This window comes from Bos javanicus, chromosome 3 (assembly GCF_032452875.1).
Source record: "Bos javanicus breed banteng chromosome 3, ARS-OSU_banteng_1.0, whole genome shotgun sequence".
Lineage (NCBI taxonomy): Eukaryota > Metazoa > Chordata > Mammalia > Artiodactyla > Bovidae > Bos > Bos javanicus.
The window spans coordinates 93,646,228-93,668,310 of NC_083870.1; the positions used below are offsets into that span (position 1 = coordinate 93,646,228).

At 40.4% G+C, this 22,083-nt stretch overlaps 1 long non-coding RNA gene across 1 annotated transcript; it reads right to left on the minus strand.

Annotated features, from left to right (window-relative positions):
• Positions 1–1,244: 1,244 nt before the first annotated feature.
• Positions 1,245–20,297, minus strand: LOC133244582 (uncharacterized). Its single transcript, XR_009735447.1, has 2 exons — positions 12,262–20,297; positions 1,245–12,146 (listed from the first exon to the last, which is right to left on the minus strand). It is a non-coding gene; the product is annotated as an uncharacterized LOC133244582 (long non-coding RNA).
• Positions 20,298–22,083: the final 1,786 nt, after the last annotated feature.

Genomic DNA, 22,083 nt, shown 5'->3' on the forward strand with positions numbered 1-22,083 from the left:
TGAAGTCGCTCAGTTGTGTCCGACTCTTAGTGACCCCATGGACTTCAGCCTACCAGGCTCCTCCGTCCATGGGATTTTCCAAGCAAGAGTACTGGAGTGAGGTGCCATTGCCTTCTCCGGACATGTATTAAGACCCATACTTTCTTTTAATCCTCAAAAAGCCTATTAGCATAGTCTCCCCAAAAGTGTAGATACCCAGGGAGTGGATTAGGCCCTGCCTACATGTAATCTCCAAGTACCCGAGAGGCTCCACTGGCTTCTCACTTCTCTAAGAGAGCCAGAGGGACGTCCCAAGTTTCCACAAAGATAGGCAAGCAGCTGAAATGGAGCCAGGTTCTGTTAAGTTGTAATACTCACTGAGCCCATATGGTGCACCCTCATCCTTCAGACACAATCAGACACAAGCAATCCTGGGTACTTTAATAGTGTCCCAATGTTAGAACAATCCAGGTGAGGTGATTATGCCTGTCGAGTCTATGCTATAACAGACCCAACAAGGTTAAGTGACTGCTCATCAAAGTCAAAGAAAGTGACTGCAATAATATCACAAAGACAGACACTATTTTGGCATCCATTCTGCATAATACAGAAATACAGATGATAACTAGCATTTTAAAGAGTGCAGACCATGTACACAATTTTTAAAGAACAAACTAAATCTTTAATGGATTTCAAATACAAAAAATTAAAGACATATTACAAAGGTCAAATATAAAAATGTTAAACATATTCTATCATTTTAATATTATTAACACAGAAAAGTATTTGAATTAATCATGAAAAGTAAAAAAGAGTTATCTTATTTTGGGGGAAAAAAGTCTCCCTTAAATAATCCTGCCTCTTTTTATAATTTTGAGATCTGTACTTACTTGCTTGCTTAGTTACTTGAGGGTAAGGATTATAAAAAACTGATGGTAAGTTTGGTTTAAAAGCATTTGTTTTGTCTTCATTTCTTGTTTATAGTTTCATCACACATAAATGGAGAGTCTGAAGCTGTTCATTTTAATGCTGTCGTGTTTCTCTTATACTTGGTCAGAAAGTCTCTCAACTGATACAAAACTCTGAGTAACTCAAGGTAGTAGCTGATTACACTTCCATGGAGTGGGGGGCCTATTTGTATAGAGCTTGTCTTTTTGCATAAAATAAATAACTGGGTCTTGGAGCTTGATCTCAAGATGTTTCAGGCTTCAGATTTTTCAATGTATTTAAATAACAGTATTTTATTCATTACTAGTATTTTAGTATTTAAAAGTAGCTTTCTATACCAAGGGACTTCCCTGATAGCTCAGCTGGTAAAGAATCCGCCTGCAATGCAGGAGACCCCTGTTCGATTCCTCAGTCGGTAAGATCCGCTAGAGAAGGGATAGGCTACACTCCAGTAGTCTTGGGCTGCCCTTGTGGCTCAGCTGGTAAAGAGTCCGCCTGCGATGTGGGAGAGCTGGGTGCGATCCCTGGGTTGGGAAGATCCCCTGGAGAAGGGAAAGGCTACCCACTCCAGTATTCTGGCCTGGAGAATTCCATGGACTATAGAGTCCATGGGTTTGCAAAGAGTCGGACACCACTGGGTGACTTTCACTTTCTATACCAAATCAACATCATACTGAAAACTAGTGATAGAATCACTAACGCAAATGTTGGGACATTCTGATGCAACCTGTTTAACTTCCAGGTGAGTTACTGAGTGCCATTGAGTGCCAAGTATGAAGATTCCCTATGGGGTGAGTGCAAGAGATACTGTGGTAGACGGCTGCCCTCTACTGGAGAAACTACCAAGACCAGGGAGTCAAAATTCTCCAGAAATTACATTCACCCCAAAAAGAAAGTGAAGTCGCTCAGTCGGATCCGATCCTTTGCGACCCCCATGGACTGTAGCCTACCAGGCTCCTCCATCCATGGAATTTTCCAGATAAGAGCACTGCTGTGGGCTGCCATTTCCTTCTCCAGGGCATCTTCCCAACTCAGGGATCAAACCGGGTTTCCCGCATTGCAGGCAGACTCTTTGCTGTCTGAGCCACGAAGCCCTACAGCCCAAAAGAGCCTGTCAATAAACACAAGGTCCACAAATTAACACTCAGATTTTCCCTTTAAGCAGTAAATATACTTTACCGTAGGAATATGGATTTGGCTACATTTTCCATGGAACATCAAAGGAATGGAACATCCTGTGGCAACTGTGACTCACTGTTCTCATTTCCAAATAACATAAAATGATCCATCATATTTCTAATTGATCTGCTTCACACAGTGTTACCTCAAACACCACAGGTTGGAACTGTGCAGGCTCACTTATACATGGATTTTTTTTTGTTCACTAAATACATACTACAGTACTACATGATCCAAGGTTGGTTGAATTTGTGGATGCAGAATTCTTTACAAGGCGGGTTGGCTGTAAAGTTATGTACAGATTTTCTACGGCTTGAATGATCAGTTCCCCTAAGCTCCAGGCTGTTCAAGGCTCAACTACAATTATGTATACATGCACAAACACACTCAGAAACATAATATGTGTGTTTTCAACACAGATACAACATGGCTATATAGTTTTTAATTTTCTCTGATGAGAAATCAATAGTTAAATAATACATATTCATAACAAGCAAATCAAAGGACATAGAATAAAAATCAAAAGTAGGGTGATCTTGTTATCCTGGGGCTGTCCAGGTTCAAAGTGAAAAGTCCCACATCGTAAAACAACACGTCAGTCACTGGCAAACCAGGACAGTTGGTCACCAAAACATTCCTCAATTCCCCAGTCACACTCCCCAAAGATGACCACTGTTAACAGTTTTCATACTCTTCCAGAAATTTTCATTGTACATGCAAAATGTGCACATATACTCACATATCTAAATAATTCTAAATTCCTTTAGGACAATTTAGGGGAGAAGGAACACACCTTTGAAGGTTAGTCCAGTTCTAACTGATGTTTAAAAACATAAACTACACACACAAAAGAATTCAAACAGTATAGAAAAGTATAAAACAAAAAGTGAAGTTCTCCATTCTCTCGACCCTTCTCCCCAAAGACACATCATACCAACACCTTCTACACAAATTGAATAATATACACAGCACGATGCAGCTTCCTTTTTTCACCTAATATCTGGAGAGTTACCCATTTCAGCATGTACTTACTAACCTCATTCATTTAAACTGCACACTTTTTCATTAATGGTATGGATGTGCCATCATTTAACTAGTACTCTAATGAGGAACATCACATTACTGACACCTTTAAGCTCCTGAAAAATAGCTGGAATGAATAACTTTGGACATCTTAGTGTATATTCCTGAAAGTGCATCTGTAGGGCAGATGCCTACATGGAGTTACAACATGAAAGAGCATGGGCATCTATCTAATTTGCCAGTTCTTGTCAAATTGTCCTCCTGAAGCATTGTACCAGTTTACTCTCCATTCAATTATGTGTGCAAATACTTGTTTCCTAAATCTCAACAATAATGGGCATTACCAACCTTTTGTAGTTTCCAAGTGTGAGGTGAAAAGGAGCACCTAACTGTTCTGATTTATTTTTCTTTAAAAGTAAAGCTGAGCATACCTCATCTCGTTTTTTCAACTACCTTTCTATACTGTGTGAATGCTATAAAAAAAAAAATTATACCAGCTTTTTGTAAAGGAAAAGCTCTGTCACAATATCAAGATATATTTTCCCAGTTCTTGATTTTTGCTTGATTGTATTTTTCCCAGTCTGAAGTTCTTTTATCTTTATGAAGCTAGTTTTTCATTTATGCCTTCAATGCTAACAGACTTTTTAAATTGTTCTTTTCTGGATAAAGCCTTACAAAACCTTCAAATAATACAGTGTAAATAAAATATGAGGCAAATGTACTCCTTGCCTGAAGCAGGGCCCAGGATGGAGAGCCAGACCTTCGGTAACACAAGATAACTAGAAGCAAGATCAGTGAGGCAAAGATGGTCACTTTGGTGCTCTTGCTTCGAAGTGGCCCTACAAAATGGCCCTCAGGATTTCAACCCCAGCCTGTCAGATTCCAAAGTCCAAGTTCCTACTACTGACCTTTTTCACCCTCCTGGGGGTAAAACATGCTTTCAGTGGAGGCTTGCATTTGTTGAGATGAGAGGGTAGAGGAAGGGAGCAGCAGTGGGAAAGGTGACTGGGAATCAGATCCAAGCTTCGCCACTGACTGGACAAACGTGGCCAACTGCTTCCCCACCCTGAGCCTCAATTAAACCCCTCCTGAAGGGCTGGGGAGCAGCCTGTGACCGTTAGACAAGTCTGTGGGTGGGAAAGCATGTGTACAGTGGAGTATGTTGTACATGCTGGAGGCATGTATTAACTGACGAGAATTCCAGATGGTCAGGACTAGGAGGGTTAGGGATAGGTTAGGCTTCCTTCATTATTGAAAAGGAACATCAGCTAATTAGTAGGTATAACACTAACAAAAGTAAACACTGTCACTAGAATAGCTGGATTTCTACCCAGACCTCATCCCCTATCATGGAGCTTGTGTGCCTGTGAGCACCAACTGATCCCCTCAACCAAGCGTTTGCTTTTCCCTAGGCCCCCATTGCTGTGCGGCTGAGCAAAGTAGCCATTGACCGAGGAATAGAGGTGAGAGGGTTCTGGGTCAGAACTTGGGTCTGCTAAAGTCAGTGGGGTGGCTGGGAAGCGTGGCTTTCAGGGCACACAGTTGGACAGAACAGCTGAAAAGAACTCAGGAACTGGACTCTTCCTACAGACTTTGAGTCTGACCTCTCTCTTTGTGCCTTAGTTTTACCATCTAACAAAGCATTTGCCATCTGTCTCTGTGGAGATTGAACCTGTGCTGCTGCAGCTGTTGACCTTTAACACTTCCCCTAGAGGGAGTTCAGGGTGGAGAGGCACTCTGTGCTCCAGGGAATCTGGTGGAACAGGTGTTTTAGGTAGATAGATTTTCAGGAACTGATTTCATGATAACAATCTTTAAATCTCTTCATATCTAGAAAAACACTAAATCCCTTCCTGGTGATATCAGCTCCTTCTGACTAGCAGAACACCTTTTATAAAGTAAGCTTCAGTTCAGTTCAGTTCAGTCGCTCAGTCGTGTCCGACTGTTTGCGAACCCATGATTTGCAGCATGCCAGGCCTCCCTGTCCATCACCAACTCCCAGAGTTCACTCAAACTCACGTCCATCGAGTCAGTGATGCCATCCAGCCATCTCATCCTCTGTCGTCCCCTTCTCCTCCTGCCCCCAATCCCTCCCAGCATCAGAGTCTTTTCCAGTGAGTCAACTCTTTGCATGAGGTGGCCAAAGTACTGGAGTTTCAGCTTTAGTATCAGTCCTTCCAAAGAACATCCAGGACTGATCTCCTTTAGAATGGACTGGTTGGATCTCCTTGCAGTCCAAGGGACTCTCAAGAGTCTTCTCCAACACCACAGTTCAAAAGCATCAATTCTTTGGCACTCAGCTTTCTTCACAGTCCAACTCTCACATCCATACATGACTACTGGAAAAACCATAGTCTTGACTAGACGGACCTTTGTTGGCAAAGTAATATCTCTGCCTTTGAATATGCTATCTAGGTTGGTCATAACTTTCCTTCCAAGGAGTAAGTGTCTTTTAATTTCATGGCTGCAATGATGCAGTGATTTTGGAGCCCAAAAAAATAAAGTCTGACACTGTTTCCACTGTTTCCCCATCTATTTCCCATGAAGTGATGGGACCAGATGCCATGATCTTAGTTTTCTGAATGTTGAGCTTTAAGCCAACTTTTTCCTCTTTCACTTTCATCAAGAGGCTTTTTAGTTCCTCTTCACTTTCTGCCATAAGGGTGGTGTCATCTGCATATCTGAGGTTATTGATATTTCTCCCGGCAATCTTGATTCCAGTTTGTGTTTCTTCAAGCCCAGCGTTTCTCATGATATACTCTGCATATAAGTTAAATAAGCTGGGTGACAATATACAGCCTTGACGTACTCCTTTTCCTATTTGGAACCAGTCTGTTGTTCCATGTCCAGTTCTAACTGTTGCTTCCTGACCTGCATATAGGTTTCTCAAAAGGCAGGTCAAGTGGTCTGGTATTCCCATCTCTTGAAGAATTTTCCACAGTTTACTGTGATCCACACAGTCAAAGGCTTTGGCATAGTCAATAAAGCAGAAATAGATAAGTAAGTAAGCTTGACTCTATTGAACTCCCACTTCACTGAACTCTTAATATATTGACCTTCCCTGACTGCCTCTTTGGAGCAGTCTCTCAGAGCTATCTGCGGTGCTCCCTCCTGGGCTGCAGTCCTGATTTTGCCCCAAATAAAGCTTAATTCACAACTCTCAAATTGTGTACCTTTTTAGTCAATATAGTCAGGGAACTAGAATGCACACGCTGTAATTAAAAGAGCCCACACACCATAATGAAGATCAAAGATCCTGTGTGCAGGATCTAAGACCCGGTGCAGCCAAACACATGAATAAATATAAAAAATAAGATGAAGAAAGAATAGGCTTACACAAGGAAAATTATATAGTTAGATATGATATCAACTTGCCAACCCAAAGGATAAATGTTTTCTGGGAATCTGTGAACACAGAAATCTTTAAAATAAGTATATAAAATTATGCTTGGATTTTCATCAGTAGAATTTTTTTTATCATATGAAATTAAAAAAAAATTTTAATACAGAAAATTTTCTTACCTAAGTTGAAAAGGAATGTTAATGAAAACAATTATATATACTTCTGCTGTAGTCATGATGGACTACAGATTTACCCTTCTGTCTTAAACATTTAAAAACCTGAGCAAAATATACAAAGTGACTGTTTTCAAACAACGGACAACATAAAGCTTAGTACAGGGATCTCGGAAAGAACTCACAGAGAAGAGTAATGGAGAGAAGAGAGGGAGAGCTCTCTGAAAATAGTTCCCATAGGGCCAGGAATAGTTTTATTCTCAAAACCACATTGGAAAGATCTCCTAACAAAAAGAGCATCAGTGGAATCCTGAGGTTACTGCTTGAATAGCAGCATCAGTTCAGCCTTGGAATAATAAGGACTGTTCTGGATTCTGCCTAACAAAACATAAAAGCAGATCTCAAAGGGATCAAACCACTTCTAAAAAACAACAATCCCAGAACAAACTCCTAAATAGTTAATGGAACATAAAAATTCCGTTTACACCCAACAAAGTAAAATTCATAATGTTTAACATTCAATCACAAGTTATGATGCATGCAATGAAACAGAAGAGTACAACTTGTAAAGAGTGGATTAATCAATCAATAGAAATGATACAGATGACAGAATCATTTTAATGTTAAAACAATTACTATAAATATACTCCATTGACACAATTACCGTTAGGGGAAGCACACTGACTGAAACCGTCCACTCTGGTCAGGCACCATAGTAACCATTTGTATGAGTTATTTTATGACAGGAGGTCCTGGTAAGGAACACAGAACTAATAAGCCACCACTAACCAGAAGAGTTTGGGAAAAGTCAAAAGGAGATATCATGTGTCAGAATCCTTTTCACTGGCATCCATCTTGGCTGACCAATGCGTGCACCACCAGGAAAGACTCTGAGTCAGAAGGATAGGCCAAAGACAACCCAGAAACTAATCCCATCACCATAAAACTCGAGACTGTGAACCATATGGCAGAGCAGTTCTCCTGGGTTCCTTTATCCTACTGCTTTCTACCTGGGCGCCCCTTCCCAATAAAGTCTTGGACTGCAAGGAGGTCCAACCAGTCCATCCTAAAGGAGATCAGTCCTGAGTGTTCATTGGAAGGACTGATGTTGAAGCTGAAATTCCAATACTTTGGACATGTGATGCGAAGAGCTGACTCATTTGAAAAGACCCTGATGCTGGGAAAGATAGAGGGCAGGAGGAGAAGGGGATGACAGAGGATGAGATGGTTGGATGGCATCATCGATTCAATGGACATGAGTTTGGGTAGACTCTGGGAGTTGGTGATGGACAGGGAGGCCTAGCGCGCTGCAGTTCATGGGGTCGCAAAGAGTCGGACACAACTGAGCAACTGAACTGAACTGAACTGAAGATATTCACTATAGTTCTTCTAAAATATCAAAAAAGTTGTAAAGCGAATATACAACAAAAATGATAGCATACTGTTATACAGAATGAAGTAAGTCAAAAAGAGAAAAACAAATATCGTATATCAGTGTGTAGTATATATGGAAACTAGAAAAATAATGAACCTATTTGCAGGACAGGATAGAGACTCAAATATAGAGAGCAGACTTATGGACACAGCAGGGGAAGGAGAGGGTCAGACAAATTGAGAGAGTAGCGTTGAAATATGTATGTAACTGTGTATAAAACAGATAGCTAATCGGAAGCTGCTCCAGTACTCTTGCCTAGAAAATCCCATGGGCAGAGGAGCCTGGTAGGCTATAGTCCATGGCATTGCTGGGAGTCGGACACGACTGAGCGACTTCACTTTCACTTTTCACTTTCATACATTGGAGAAGGAAATGGCAACCCACTCCAATGTTCTTGCCTGGAGAATCCCAGGGATGGGGGAGCCTGGTGGGCTGCCGTCTATGGGGTCGCACAGAGTCAGACACGACTGAAGTGACTTAGCAGTAGCAGTAGCATACATCGCAGGGAGTTCAGCCTGTTCTTCTGTGACAACCTAGCCAGGTGGGATGGGGTAGAAGGTGGGAGGGAGGTTCAAGAGGGAGGGGACATGTGTATACCTATGGCTGATGCAGGCTGATGTATGACAGAAACCAACAGAATATTGTAAAGCAATTATCCTTCAATTAAAAATAAATAGATACCTTTAAAAATATATAATTATGGCATAAATATACAAAAAACATGCAAATTTATTTTTTTTTCAGCTTTAAGTGACAGGAGAAATGCTCATAATAATGCATTAGAAATCATGATACAAAACTACATTTAGAATATGATCCCAGATAGCCATAGGAAAAAAAAATATTAAAATAGAACACACCAAGATGTTAACAGTAGCTAGGCTTGGGTCACAAATTTTCCTTTCATTATTATATACTTCTGTGTTCAGTGGCTCAGCGGTAAAAAATCTGCCTGCAATGCAGGAGCTATAGGAGACACAGGTTCGATCCCAAGGTCAGGAAGATCCCCTGGAGAAGGGCATGGCACCCCACTCTAGTATTTTTGCCTGGAGAATCCCAAGGACATAGAAGCCTGGTGGGCTACAGGTCATGGGGTCGCAAAGAGTCAGACACGACTGAAGTGACTCAGCACGCTCGCATGTGTTCCAATAAAACAAACATTGCTCTTATAACCAGTAGGAGAGAATGAGTTAAGTGAAAAGGTATAAAGTTTAGCCTGTGCTCTGATACTCCTCTAAGTGGCCAAATCATCTTGCACCTCCCATGGTCTACTCACCATGTATGTGAACTTGCCTTATTTTCCCTACTAGAGGGCAAAGGCTCTAAGATCTGTACACCAGACTTTGACTGAATCTTCCCAAGTGACCGGGATACACTCCTTAATATTTGTTGAACATTTTCTCCTAACACCAGGTTGTCTTCATATATTTTCAGATTTAAATCATTATTAAGTAAAAATGTTAAAGGGATTAGAAAACAAAGGAAGCACAGAAGTAACTTTCAACATCAGAAACAGTTTCAGAGAGTTACATGGTGTGGCTTTACCACCTTGCATTTAGCTGCAGAGGGATTCCTAACCTTTCTCTGAGGGAAAGAAGATGAGCAGGACTGTGTAAAGAGTAAGAAGTCTCTAAATAATGTGACAGGACACAATCCTGCTGGTTGCGCTTCCCTCCACACTATGCATTTAGGAAATAATGAGGGCAGGGAAGGTAGCAGAACCTCCTCCTAAACCAGTTTGGAGAATTAGAGGGTAAGACTTCCGTTAAACCAATTCTCTTGCCTCAGCACCACAGCTGACAAGTAAGCCCAGAGGGCTGAGAACAAAATCATTTATAGGATCTCAGGGGCTTCCCCACCAAGTGACGCTTAGATACATGTTGAACTAAACATGACTGATGTAGGCTGAAGGTGAACATACTCACCTAGAACTACCTCAGATACGTGAACAGAGTCACCCTTTTGCACTTCTCACCTCCCTCTCACTTCTCACAGTTGGAACCAAGGGGTTTTATAAAAACAAAGCTAAGTTCTAAAAGTGCATTCTACATAAAAAATCCTTTTTTAAATTGAGTTTATTTTCCTAATAATGTCTGCAAAAGAAGAAAATTGTAATCAGTAAACAGAAGCAATCAAACTGAATTTCTTGTTATTAGACAATTCCAGAGGTAAATTCAAACTTAATAACTTCATCTCAACATTACCATCTTATAATCAAAATATTCTATCCATATATTTTTTATAGTAACTACTTTTAACTAACTAAAAGAAACAGAACAAAGAATACATAGAAAAACTGATTAAAGCATTTCCTATTTCAAAGAAAAGTAGAAGCTGTTTGGAGACAACAGTCAAGAGGACATTCAACAACCAAACGATAAACACTGAATGAATACTGTCCACCCAAAGAATCAACATCAGCTAATCAAATCTCACAAACCTTTCTTTCGGAGGACAGAGATGCTCTGATTCCCTGTATAGTAATATCTAACCACAGACTTGTATAATAGAGCTGAAATGAAATCTAATTTATGAACACTGCGTGCATGAGGTACTTGGAGCGACAAAGAGTATCTAATGAAAAATGAGAATAATCTTTTCTGGGTTGCCTGGCAACAATCTGACAGGGAAAGAAGGAAGGGAAAGGCTTCACAGGAAAAAGAAAGTGAAAAGTGAAAGTGAAGTTGCTCAGTCGTGTCCGACTCTTTGCGACCCCATGGACTGTAGCCTACCAGGCTCCTCAGTCCATGGGATTTTCCAGGCAAGAATACTGGAGTGGGTTGCCATCACAGGAAAAGGACTGTACCTAAACAAACTTTGTGGGACCACGAATTTTCCAAGGTCTCCATGTGTGGGAAGCCTTTGTTGTTCAGTCGCTAAGTTGTGTCCAACTCTTTGCGACTACACTACACCAGGCTTCCCTGTCCTTCACTATCTCCCAGACTTTGCTCAAATTCATGTCCATTGAGACAGTGATGCTATCTAACCATCTTATCCTCTGCCACATCTTATCCTCTTCTCCATTTGCCTTCAATCTTTCCCAGCATCAGGGTCTTTTCCAATGAGTCAGCCCTTCACATAAGGTGGCCAAAGTCTTGGAGCTTCAACTTCAGCATCAGTCCTTTCAATGAATATTCAGGACTGATTTCCTTTAGGATGGACTGGTTGGATCTCCTTGCTGTCCAAGGGACTCTCAAGAATCTTTTCCAGCACCACAATTTGAAAACATCAATTCTTCAGTGCTGAGCCTTCTTTATGGTCCCATTCTCACATCCGTACATGATTACTGGAAAAACCACAGCTTTGTCTATTCAGATCTTTGTCGGCAAAGCAATGTCTCTGCTTTTTAATATGCTGTCTACGTTTGTCATAGCTTTCCTTCCAAGGAGCATGCGTCTTTTAATTCCATGGCTGTAGTCACCATCCCCAGTGATTCTGGAGCCCAAGAAAATAAAATCTGTCACTGCTTCTACCTTTTCCCCTTCTATTTACCATGAAGTGATGGGACCGGATTCCATGATCTTTGTATTTTGAATGTTGAGTTTTAAGCCAGTTTTTTCATTCTCCTCTTTCACCCTCATCAACATGCTCTTTAGTTCCTCATTTTCTGCCATTAGAGTGGTATCATCTGCATATCTGAGGTTGTTGGTATTTCTCCTGGCAATGCTGATTTCAGCTTGTGATTCATCCAGTCCAGCATTTTGAATTATGTACTCTGCATATAGGTTTAATAAACAGGATGATAATAAATAGCCTTGTCATGCTCCTTTCCCAATTTTGAACCAGTCCATTGTTCCATGTAAGGTGCTAACTGTTGCTTCTTGACCCACATACAGGTTTCTCAGGAAACAGGTAAGGTGATGTGGTATTCCCATTTCTTGAAGAATTTTCCACAGTTTGTTGTGATTCACACAGTCAAAGGCTTTCACGTAGTCAGTGATGCAGAAGTAGATGTTTTTCTGGAATTCCCTTTCTTTCTCTGTGATCCATTGAGTGTTGGCAATTTGATCTCTCGAAACCAGAATTTCCCTTAAACAACTGATACTTAAGCTTAGACTCCTTGGCCCTGAAAATAAAACATCTTTGATCAAGAGTCCTCTGAAGGTTGCAAGGCTGCTCCACAATCATGACAGACCACACAATAAACTACAATGTTCAAAGATCTAAATGTTCTATTTTACCTGCTTCCTTTGCCAAGTCAGGGTAGTCTCTCGAGTTCTCAACTTCAGGCTTTGTGAACTAGAAATAGAGAAGATAACAAAAGGAAACACTATGGTGATAGTCTCTCACAAGAGAGAACCACAGAAATACATTCATCTAGTCATTTAAACAAAATGAGTATCTATCAGTGTTGCTGGACTCTGATAATAAATAATATACAGCTTGTACCTGCAGGGAACTTATGTAATGGAAGACAGTGTACTAAGTACAGAATGATCTGGGAGAGACAACTACCCAGCCTCAGGGGACTAGAACGGCTTCCCAGAGAAACTGATATTTAAATAGGGTATTTAAGGATAAGTAGGAGCTAGGTTGGCAACCCACTCCAGTACTCTTGCCTGGCAAATCCCATGGATGGAGGAGCCTCGTAGGCTGCAGTCCATGGGATCGCTAAGAGTCGGACACGACTGAGTGACTTCACTTTCACTTTTCACTTTCACGCATTGGAAAAGGAAATGGCAGCCCACTCCAGTGCTCTTGCCTGGAGAATCCCAGGGATGGGGGAGCCTGGTGGGCTGCCGTCTCTGGGGTTGAGAAGAGTTGGACACGACTGAAGCGACTTAGCAGCAGCAGCAGGAGCTAGGTAATTGACAGAAAAGGAAATTCCAGAGCAAAGAAATGCAAAAAATAAAATAAAAACCTACCCTAAAGCCTATAATAAAAACAGCAACCTGTTACCTTCCACTCACTGGTTGCAAAGATTCGGATGTGAGAGTGACTGAACTGAACTGACTGAGCACTAGTCTTACATGCTCCCAAAATATCCATTTTCAATTCTTATAGATAGTTCTTTTAAAATGTCACATTTCTAAATATTCTGATACTATTATTTCTTGACTTATCAATTTAAGAAATTATATCATAGTCTCCAACATGGGACGATGAGAATTATGTCTCTTAGACCACCTCACTTATATATTTACAGTTCCCATCCTCCTTATACTGGAGAAGGCGCTGGCACCCCACTCCAGTACTCTTGCCTGGAAAATCCCATGGATGGAGGAGCCTGGTAGGCTGCAGTCCATGGGGTTGCGAAGAGTCGGACAAGACTGAACGACTTCACTTCCACTTTTCATTTTCACGCATTGAAGGAGGAAATGGCAACCCACTCCAGTGTTCTTGCCTGGAGAATCCCAGGGACGGGGGAGCCTGATGGGCTGCCATCTATGGGGTCGCACAGAGTCGGACACGACTGAAGCGACTTAGCAGTAGCAGCAGCAGCATCCTTATACAGTGGAAACACAAGTTTTAAATTAAATCAGTATGTAGTGCTTACCTTATTAAGATAATGTTGCCTATTACAGGGCCAGGTTGTATATTATGATTACATGTGCTTCATTGAACAATTTTGTTTTGCTTTGTTTTTCCTGGAGTTAACTGCCTCATTTTGAAAGTTTAAGGCAAATACTCTCGTAACCATTGACAAAGATTCTCTCCTTCACCAAATTCTATTCAAGCTTCTCTGATTCCTCTTCTCTACTAGATCTAAATCTTGACCTAAGAGACTGAGGCATTAAGATAATTTTTTGAGTTCTAACTTGCTCAAGGCCAGGTCCCTAGGATAGTGAGGCTCCGCTTAAAGTGCCTGACTTAGAAAACTCCAGGCTGTCAAAAGAATTCACTGCTTCCTCCAGCCAACACCTGAATATAAGGCTGATTTCTTAGTCTCTGTGGGAGGGCAGGACCCTAAGCTTGGATAAGAGCCACTGAGTAAATCCAGATGGTTTTCACTAAACTCCTCTCTTTCCAGTTTATGTAAATTTTCACTTTCCTGACCTTATGGCTGGTGCTTGGCATCTGTGGGTTCTGCACCCCCCAGATACAGTGTGATAACTAAGGGGATTGAGCATCCATGGACTTTGATATCCAAAAGAAATTCTGGAACCAATACCTCAGGGGCACCAAGGGACTACTGTACTGAGTCCCTACTCACCATCCTCCCTATTCCCTTATAACCCCCTTAATACACTGAGTCACATGTGTACAAAGTTACTTCACACTGGACTTTTGCAACAGCCTACTATTGATTAATAGCCACAACCAGGAGAAATATCAATAACCTCAGATATGCAGATGACACCACCCTATGACAGAAAGCAAAGAAGAACTAAAAAGCCTCTTGATGAAAGAGGAGAGTGAAAAAGTTGGCTTAAAACTCAACATTCAGAAAACGAAGATCATGGCATCCAGCCCCATCACTTCATGGCAAATAGATGGAGAAACAATGGAAACAGTGAGAGACTTTATTTTGGGGGGCTCCAAAATCACTCCAGATGATGACCACAGCCATAAAATTAAAAGATACTTGCTTCTTGGAAGAAAAGCTCCAATCAACCTATACAGCATATTAAAAAGCAGAGACATTACTTTGCCGACAAAGATCCTTATAATCAAAGCTATGGTTTTTCCAGTAGTCATGTATGGATGTGAGAGTTGGACTATAAAGAAAGCTGAGAGCCAAAGAATTGATGCTTTTGAACTGTAGTGCTGGAGAAGACTCTTGAAAGTCCCTTGGACTGCAAGGACATCCACCGGTCAATCCTAAAGGATATCAGTCCTGAATATTCACTGGAAGGACTGATGTTGAAGTTTAAACTCCAATACTTTGGCCACCTGATGTGAAGAACTGACTCACTAGAAAAGACTCTGATGCTGGGAAAGATTGAAGGTGGGAAGAGAAGGGGATGACGGAGAATGAGATAGTTGGATGGCATCACTGACTCAATGGACAAGAGTTTTAGTAAGCTCTGGGAGTGGTGATGGACAGTGAAGCCTGGCGTGCTGCAGTCCATGGTGTCACAAAGAGTCAGACACAACTGAGCAACTGGACTGAACTATTGATTAAAATCTGCCCTAACATTTTACCTAGTTTCTACCTTTATTTTTTGGTAACAACCATGCAAACTAAAAAACTGAACTTTCCCTGCTACTCCACAAACTCCTCTAAACACACTGTCCCTTATCTCAACCCCACCTCAGAATAAGGGTAATTATTATCCTGATTCTTATAATAATTACTTCCTTGTAGTGACTCATAGTTTTATCACCAAAGTGTCTATGGACACTATATTTCGGCCTTGCCTTTAAAAAAAAATTCTGGGCTTTTAAAATTATTTTTTAATTTAAGGTTCCTCTCCACTACATTTTTTCCCTCTCAACACATCTGTTAAAGACCTAGACTGTTGGGACTGTGGTTTCCCACAGTCTGGACTTTGTAGATTGCATATTCATGCAGTTCAACTTGTTCCTCTGTTCTCTGTCCCACATATTGACAGCTGGATCCAGAATCTTGCAGACTCACCCTATATCTCCCTATATCTCGCAAGAAAAACTGATCAGGTGCAACTGTTTTGCAAATCTGCAATTCTCTTTAACATCTGCTTTCATAAGAGGCAGGTGAATTCTTACATCTGACACAGCTGATTCTTCATTCAACTTTTGGCATTATTTTTTAGGTTGAATTCTATGAAGCAAATCTGAACTCACATAGATTTGTGGTTAGAAAAGGAAGAAACACTTTAATAGCCTCTTAAGATAATTGTGGATATTCTTTTTTAATACTAGACTAAAACATGACAAGTGGGAATTTCTGACAAGCTAAAAGCAATGTTGAATTTAAAAGAATATCAATGAACTTTTCATACTCTTGCTATACTCAAGTCCATTAAAATCTTGCCCTTTGAGTAGGGTGGTGTTCTGGCTTTTCTCTGGAGCCATTTCACATAATTTTCCAAACCTCTGCCAGGAAGTTGGTATGTATCTGATCACCAGTGCTCTAGGAACAGGGTTGCCAATTACTATAATTAAATAATATAAAGAATTCCATTTAAATCCTTTTTTTCAACTTGGGCCTCCTTCCTGTCTTCCACTAAACCTAAAGGTCAGATGATGCTAGAGAAGCATCAGTTCAATTTCTCCAGGGAACAAGCCTCCTATACTTTAACAAGGAACTGATAGTCACCTAGTGGTAAAAAGGATCTTGGAATCCAATTATACCATGGAAGTGTTTTTCTTCCCTCCTCTCATCCCCACCTTACTTGACATCTAGTACATGTAGGTCCTAAGCCTTCTCGAGTACTGCAGGAAGACTCAGCCAGTATAACCCTTCTTCAGGAACTTGGGCTCTGCATTTCTCTGTTTTGAGTCAATAACCACACTTCCACCAGCTTTTAATCATCCAGTGTTTTTCTGACATCATTCTGTTTCCTCTCCTAGTCACTTCACCCTGATGGGTTAATGCTTTAATGTCTTTACTGTCATTTTTGTGAGATTTGGAAAGCACCAATAGAGATAAATTCATATTTCCAATCTACTACACTTAACCAAATATCCTAACACACCATATTTAAATGATTTACCCTTTCCTTCTCCATATTATACATTCCTTAAGAACTTGGGTCTTTGGTAATCATGCAGATGGAGCCCTCAAGAGGGGACTAGTATATAAATTTAAAAAAAAAAATTTTTTTAAGGTATTCCCTGGTGGTCTAGTGGCTTAGAATCTGAGCTTCCAATGCAGGGGGCCCTGGCTTGATCTCTGGTTGGGGAGCTAGATCCAACATGCCACAACTAAAGATCCTGTGTGCTGCAACTAAGACCTGACAAGCTAAATAAATACATTTTTTTTTATAAATACATTTTTTTAAAGGAATGGGATTACTGCCCTAACATCCATTTATGATAAAAACCCTCCAGAAAGCAGGCATAGAAGGAACATACCTCAACATAATAAAAGCCATATATAACAAACCCACAGCAAACATTATCCTCGATGGTGAAAATTGAAAGCATTTCCCCTAAAGTCAGGAACAAGACAAGGATGCACACTCCCTAATACTATTCGACATAGTTTTGGAAATTTTAGCCATAGCAATCAGAGAAGAAAAAGAAATAAAAGGAAGCCAGACTGGAAAAGAAGAAGAAAAACTGTTTGCAGATGACATGATCCTCTACATAGAAAACCCTAAAGACTCCACCAGAAAATTACTAGAGCTAATCAGTGAATATAGTAAAGTTGTAGGATATAAAATTAACACACAGAAATCCCTTGCATCCCTATACATTAACAATGAGAAAACAGAAAGAGAAATTAAGGAAACAATTCCATTCACCATTGCAACAAAAAGAATAAAATACTTAGGAATAAATCTACCTAAAGAAACAAAAGACCTATATATATAAAACTATAAAATACTGATGAAAGAAATCAAAGATGACACAAATAGATGGAGAAATATACCATGTTCATGGATTGGAAGAATCAATACAGTGAAAATGAGTATACTACCCAAAGCACTCTATAGATTCAATGCAATCCCTATCAAGCTACCAATGGTATTTTTCAGAGAACTAGAACAAATAATTTCACAATTTGTATGGAAATACAAAAAACCTCGAATAGCCAAAGCAATCTTGAGAAAGAAGAATGGAACTGGAGGAATTAACCTGCCTGACTTCAGGCTATACTACAAAGCTACAGTAATCAAGACAGTATGGTACTGGCACAAGAACAGAAATATAGATCAATGGAACAAAATAGAAAGCCCAGAGATAAATCCACGCACCTTTGGACACCTTATCTTTGATAAGGGAGGCAAGAATATACAATGGAGAAAAGACAATGTCTTTAACAAGTGGTGCTGGGAAAACTGGTCAACCATTTGTAAAAGAATGAAACTAGAACACTTTCTAACACCATACACAAAAATAAACTCAAAATGGATTAAAGATCTAAATGTAAGACCAGAAACTATAAAACTCCTATAGGAAAACATAGGCAAAACACTCTCTGATGTAAATCATAGCAAGATCCTCTAGAAACCACCTCCCAGAGTAATGGAAATAAAAGCAAAAATAAACAAATCGGACCTAATTAAACTTGAAAGCTTTTGCACAATGAAAGAAACTATAAGCAAGGTGAAAAGACAGCCCTCAGAATGGGAGAAAATAATAGCAAATGAAGCAATTGACAAAGAATTAATCTCAAAAATATACAAGCAACTCCTGTAGCTCAATTCCAGAAAAATAAGTGACCCAATCAAAAAATGGGCCCAAAAAAGCCATTAAATTGTAATATTTAAAGTTATTTAATTAAAAATAAAGAAAGTTTAATGAGGAACAAATTGAAACAAGAAAAAAGTGTTGAAATGACCCAAATGTTCATCAACTGGTGATCAAATAAATAAAACATGCAATGCAATATTATTCAGCCATCAAATGAATGGAGTTCTGATACATGCTATAACATGCCATAACCCTGAAATGATCATGTTAATTAAAAGAAGCCAGGCACAAAAGGCTGCATATTGCATTATTCTGTTCATGTGAATGAATATGTCGCAGACTAGGTAATTCTCTAAAGACAGAAAATAGAGGAGTGGATGCCAGGGCCCAGATGAAGGGGGAAATGGAAAATGTCTGCCAAATGGATAGTGTTTCCTGTTAGAGTGATGAAAATATTCTAGAATGAGGGAGTGGTTATGGTTATGCAACCTATAAAGAAATAACAAATCAATGAATAATACAGTTTAACTGCTAACAAACACATGAAAAGATGCTCAAGATCACTCATTATCAGAGAAATGCAGATCAAAACCACAATGAGGTACCATCTCTCGCTGGTCAGAATGGCTGCTATCAAAAAGTCCACAAACAATAAATGCTGGAGAGGGTGCAGAGAAAAAGGAACCCTCTTACACTGTTGGTGGGAATGCACACTAAGACAGCCATTATGGAGAACAGTGAGGAGATTCCTTAAAAAACTGGAACTAGAACTGCCATACAACCCAGCAATTCCACTGCTGGGCATACAAACTGAGGAAACCAGAATTGAAAGAGACACGTGTACCCCAGTGTTCATCACAGCACTGTTTACAACAGCCAGGACATGGAAGCAACCTAGATGTCCACTGGCAAATGGATAAGATAATTATCCAGTCCACAGGCAAATGGACTGACAAATGGATAAGAAAGCTGTGGTACATATACACAATGGAATATTACTCAGCTATTAAAAAGAATGCACTTGAATCAGTTCTAATGAGGTGGATGAAACTGGAGCCTATAATACAAAGAGAAGTAAGTCAGAAAGAAAAACATCAATACAGTATATTAACACACATATATGAGCCTATATGCGAGACAGCAAAAGAGACACAGATATAAAGAACAGACTTTTGGACTCTGTGGGAGAAGGCGAGGGTGGGATGATTTGAGAGAATAGCATTGAAACATGTATATTACCATATGGAAATAGCTCGCCAGTCCAGGTCCGATGCATGAGACAGGGTGCTCAGGGCTGGTGCACTGGGATGACCCTGAGGGATGGGATGGGGAAGGAGGAGGGAGGTGGGTTCAGGATGGGGAACACATGTACAGCCATGGCTGATTCATGTGAGTGTATGGCAAAAACCAATACAATATTGTAAAGTAATTAGCACCCAATTAAAAAAAAAAGATTCTATCACCAGACTCTAGTCAGGGTCCTCTGAGCCCTCTTCTCTACTAGGCTTCAGTTCAGCTCAGTTGCTCAGTCGTGTCTGACTCTTTGCAATCCCATGAATCGCAGCACGCCAGGCCTCCCTGTCCATCACCAGTTCCTGGAGTTCACTCAGACTCACATCCATGGAGTCACTGATGCCATCCAGCCATCTCATCCTCTGTCATCCCCTTCTCCTCCTGCCCCCAATCCCTCCCAGCATCAGAGTCTTTTCCAATGAGTCAATCTTCGCATGAGTACATGGCCAAAGTGCTGGAGTTTCAGCTTTAGCATCAGTCCTTCCAAAGAAATCCCAGGGCTGATCTCCTTTAGAATGGACTGGTTGGATCTCCTTGCAGTCCAAGGGACTCTCAAGAGTCTTCTCCAACACCACAGTTCAAAAGCATCAATTCTTTGGCACTCAGCTTTCTTCACAGTCCAACTCTCACATCCATACATGACCACTGGGAAAACCATAGCCTTGACTAGACGGACCTTTGTTGGCAAAGTAATGTCTCTGCTTTTCTATATACTATCTAGGTTCGTCATAACTTTCCTTCCAAGGAGTAAGTGTCTTTTAATTTCATGGCTGCAATCACCATCTGCAGTGATTTTGGAGCCCAAAAAAATAAAGTCTGACACTGTTTCCACTGTTTCCCCATCTATTTCCCATGAAGTGATGGGACCAGATGCCATGATCTTTGTTTTCTGAATGTTGGGCTTTAAGCCAACTTTTTCACTCTCCACTTTCACTTTCATCAAGAGGCTTTTTAGTTCCTCTTCACTTTCTGCCATTAGGGTGGTGTCATCTGCATATCTGAGGTTATTGATATTTCTCCCGGCAATCTTGATTCCAGCTTGTGTTTCTTCCAGTCCAGCGTTTCTCATGATGTACTCTGCATATAAGTTAAATAAGCTGGGTGACAATATACAGCCTTGATGTACTCCTTTTCCTATTTGGAACCAGTCTGTTGTTCCATGTCCAGTTCTAACTGTTGCTTCCTGACCTGCATACATATTTCTCAAGAGGCAGGTCAGGTGGTCTGATATTCCCATCTCTTTCAGAATTTTCCACAGCTTATTGTGATCCACACAGTCAAAGGCTTTGGCATAGTCAATAAAGCAGAAATAGATGTTTTTCTGGAACTCTCTTGCTTTTTCCATGATCCAGCCGATGTTGGCAATTTGATCTCTGGTTCCTCTGCCTTTTCTAAAACCAGCTTGAACATCAGGAAGTTCACGGTTCACATATGGCTGAAGCATGGCTTAGAGAATTTTGAGCATTACTTTACTAGCATGTGAGATAAGTGCAATTGTGCAGTAGTTTGAGCATTCTTTGGCAGTGCCTTTCTTTGGGATTGGAATGAAAACTGACCTTTTCCAGTCCTGTGGCCACTGCTGAGTTTTCCAAATGTGCTGGCATATGGAGTGCAGCACTTTCACAGCATCATCTTTCAGGATTTGAAATAGCTCAACTGGAATTCCATCACCTCCACTAGCTTTGTTCGTAGTGATGCTTTCTAAGGCCCACTTGACTTCACATTCCAGGATGTCTGGCTCTAGGTGAGTGATCACACCATCATGATTATCTGGGTCGTGAAGATCTTTTTTGTACAGTTCTTCTGTGTATTCTTGCCATCTCTTCTTAATATCTTCTGCTTCTGTTAGGTCCATACCATTTCTGTCCTTTATTGTGCTCATCTTTGCATGAAATGTTCCTTTGGTATCTCTGATTTTCTTGAAGAGATCTCTAGTCTTTCCCATTCTGTTGTTTTCCTCTATTTCTTTGCATTGATCGCTGAAGAAGGCTTTCTTATCTCTTCTTGCTATTCTTTGGAACTCTGCATTCAGATGTCTATATCTTTCCTTTTCTCCTTTGCTTTTCACTTCTCTTCTTTTCACAGCTATTTGTAAGGCCTCCTCAGACAGCCATTTTGCTTCTTTGCATTTCTTTTTCTTGGGGATGGTCTTGATCCCTGTCTCCTGTACAATGTCACGAACCTCCGTCCATAGTTCATCAGGCACTCTATCAGATCTAGGCCCTGAAATCTATTTCTCACTTCCACTGTATAATCATAATGGATTTGATTTAGGTCATACCTGAATAGTCTAGTGGTTTTCCCTACTTTCTTCAATTTCAGTCTGAATTTGGCAATAAGGAGTTCATGATCTGAGCCACAGTCAGCTCCTGGTCTTGTTTTTGTTGAATGTATAGAGCTTCTCCATCTTTGGCTGCAAAGAATATAATCAATCTGATTTCAGTGTTGACCATCTCGTGATGTCTGTGTGTAGAGTCTTCTCTTAT